Source organism: Acomys russatus, chromosome 11, assembly GCF_903995435.1.
Source record: "Acomys russatus chromosome 11, mAcoRus1.1, whole genome shotgun sequence".
In the NCBI taxonomy this organism is placed as follows: Eukaryota; Metazoa; Chordata; class Mammalia; order Rodentia; family Muridae; genus Acomys; species Acomys russatus.
Window position 1 is genome coordinate 44,010,619 of NC_067147.1, and position 3,721 is coordinate 44,014,339.

Genomic DNA, 3,721 nt, shown 5'->3' on the forward strand with positions numbered 1-3,721 from the left:
TCTCCCTCTTGTCTACAATAAAGTTTCTCCTCCACCATACGTAGGAGCAGTGATGACCATTCCTCTTTTATTGACTTTTCTCACTCACATACCTATTTAGATAGTTAAAACACAGGCCGCAGCCCTCCTACCTCTCCACCTGACTGGGGAGGGCAGTACCCACCACAGCTGTCAGGCCCACTACCGCCAGCTTTTAGATGCACCTAAGCTCTGGTCACCTTTTGTCAAGTCCTGGCAGCAGGCAGCACAGCAAGGTTGTGAGACACAGAGGGGGCTGCCCGGTTTGAAGAGGAATTTGCAGGTGCTGATCGGAAGCCCTGCCTCTCTGAGAGCTCGTTATGAAGCATCAACCTTGAGCCGTCAGCTTTCTCCTTTACTGGAGCTCTCTGTGTGGGCTGCTGGGGGTTTCACACAGGCATCAATGCTTCCTGCAGGAGCGAAAGTGACTCAGGCTGCTGTGACACGTTCCTGCAGAGTTTCAAAGATGAGCCAACTCGCCTACGTTTTCCTTCTTTCTCTCTCTCTTTCTTTTTTTTTTTTTTTCTCTCCTCACAAATGTAATACCAGAAATAAAAACCTCACTCATCCCGTTTCCCAGACTTAGCAGTTATGACAGTTTTATTGCAGTGCCTCATTGAAGTCTAACCATAGATTTTCATAATTAGCCTAGATCTGCCCCTGCCCCACCCCATTCCCCTGGCGCCTACAGCTGTCAGTCATGGTGGTATGCATGGGATTCCAGCTCCCGTGCACAGGGAACAGCTGGAGGCCTGGATACTGTTCTCGGTGGTACAGGCAGACTGTCTGTGATGGGACAGTTGATGAGTCTGGCCTTCTGCATTGCATCTCAGAGCTGTGAGGGACCCTGAAACATATTTGAGGTGAAGACTGAAAGCTGAGGGTTTGGACCTGATTTGGTCCATGCCATTATTTTTTCTTTTAAAGGTAGAGTCTAGATCCTAGGCTGGCCTCCATGTCTTTATGAAGTTAAGGATGACCTTAAATTCCTGATCCTCCTGCCTCCACCTCTCAGGTGTAGACTACCATGCCTGGCTCTCATGTGGTGCTGGGGATCCAACGCGTGCTTCATGGGTGCCAGGCAAGCACTCTGCCATTGCTACAGCCCTGCTCCCCACACGGTTTTTAACTTGATCCTTGTGTGTGCTTTTAATTTCAATAAGCTAATGTTACTTGTAGTTGAGGGATTCCTATCAAAAGCCAAATTTTGGGTAAAGATCCTTGTAGACAACACTTTGACAGCCTGTTTAAGTCCTGGGAACTACATGTGACCTGACAGTTCACACACACTAATCGATTAAATGTCACTTTTTAAGGTGTATTGAAGATTTCCTTTAAAAAAAAAAAATAGAACTAAACACATTATCATGGGCAGCTCCGCGCCTCTGTGTCATGTGTCCCTCTGCTGGGTGAGACTCTGTGGCTGCTCATGCTCCCTTCAGTCTACCATACACATATCTACGGACTTTTCACACTGTGAGAAACGTTGACTTATGTAAACTTCTTTCATACTACAGGCAAGAAAGAGCTACTCCAACCAGTCCTGGTTTCCTGCCTCTGACTGGCAAATCCCTTTGTCGCACTGTCCAAAGACCTGGATTCTCACTTTAGCACCGTTCCTCGCCGTCTGTGGCACCGAGGCACAACGCGAAGCTTCTCTGCGCCGTGCATTTCTACACCAGTAAAGTGGAGATGACAGCAGTGTCGCGTCAAGCTCATGAGGACTCAAATATTCATAAAAGGGTTGAAAATTGCTAGAAGGCCCCTGCCGTTTGAGGTTGCAGTCCTCCCTGGTCTGGACAGCCATTCTGAGCTCAGTGCTAGGTTGGTGCAGGACTCCCTCTCCCCAGCAGGGCCTCCAGCTCTCTGCCTGACTCCATCTGGAGAGCATCTTTAGGCATAGACACCCCTAACCACATTTGATATATGGCCCTTGACACAGCTCCCTGCCAGCTCTCCCCTCCCTGAGCCTATAGGATAATTTGGTACTGTGTTCCCACTCAGATGATAGGAGTATGCTGCCAAATGCAAAATTCCTGGTTTCAACCAATTATGACCACCTATCCTGGAAGCACCCCCCCCCACTCCCCAAGGGCTATATAGCCTTTGTTCTCCCTGATTAAAGTTGAACTAGTTCCTGGAGTGGTTCCCAGAGCATTTGATCTCCATCAGGCTTAAAGCCTTCCAAGCCCTGAGTCCCATCTTCCGTTCCTCTTGCCTCGGTGGGCTGGTGGCCATCAGCCCTCCCCTAGCTAAGAGGAGACCCACAGAAAGCAGCACAAAACCTGAGTAGTCCTCACACCTGCTGTTGCTGTTCACTTCAGGGTGGTGTTGCCATTCACGGTTTCAAATATTCTCAAATTATTAACTACTAAGTACAACCCTCGATTAACTCAATGACTATATTTCAGCATCATTCATGCAAGCTTATATGTGAATACAAAGGAATATATAAGGTGATGAGGTGGCAACACATTACTGTAGTGACTAGTGGAATATATGGCATGAAATACGGAGCACAAGTCATCCTCTGCAGGCTCATGCAATATCAGAAGGCGGTTTCCAGAATAACAGCCCCACCTTCAAAATCCCGCACAACCCTCTTGGAAGTCTAAGAATTGAATCTCTGCCCCCCGCCATTCTGCGTTCTAATAGCAGAATAGCATACGTCCCTATGCCCCCACCAATGCATCCAGGACACACAAAAAAAGCCCTTCATGTGCATATCTTAGCCTCTGAGCAGTCTTATGGGGTGCTTATCTTTTCTTCATCCTACTTTTCCAGATGAGAAAACTGAGACATGCAGAAATCAAATGATTTGTCCAAGGTCACTCAGCTTGTCAGCAACAGAGCTAGCCATCTGACCCACACTGTCACACAAGCATACATGCACTGCTTCTTTCTCTCTCTGTACTATGAACCAAGAATGGTGTGTCTTCAATCTTACACACTCATGCACATGTGCGCGTGCACAAACACACACACACACACACACACACACACACACACACACACACACACACAGTGGCGCACCAGGTCTCTTGAGCTGATTTCACTGGTATTTTCTGACACCCCACCAGCCTTGTCCTTCCCTCTTCAGCACCACCCCCATACACACACACACACACACACACACACACGGATCTCCTGTCACAATCAAGCAAGCCTAGCCAGGAACACTTTCCCTCCCGCCTGAACCAAATTGTTATCCTTACAAAGATGATTGCTTCCTTGTTGTCTTTGCCACACTAATGCTTATTAAGCTCCTGTTATTGCTGAAAGGGAGTGTAGCTCCTTCTTCAGTGAGTCATTAAGTGCAGCCAACACTCATCAAAGGGACGGTAAGTTGATAGCAGTGCTAAGCCTCCTAATTAAGAGTTTCCTTTTGATGACCTCCTTGGCTATCAGCAAGGATGGTGAACAGTAACAGTCCCTGTGCTGGCAAGCCAACATCAACCTCCCAAAAGGGAGTGTGTGGATGGGATCAAGCTTACACCCAAACAGGTACTGATTTCAAGAAAAGCAGATGAAAACAAACAAACAAACAAAACAACAACAACAACCAAAACAGAGGAATTTAAACTTGGGCCAAGAATAAAGTAGAAAACGAATGTGTACAGATTCAGCTCTCAATTTTTCAGGGGCCCACTGTGAAGTAATAGTAGCTTGATCATTGATTTTTTTTTTAAATGGTTAGTGGGGA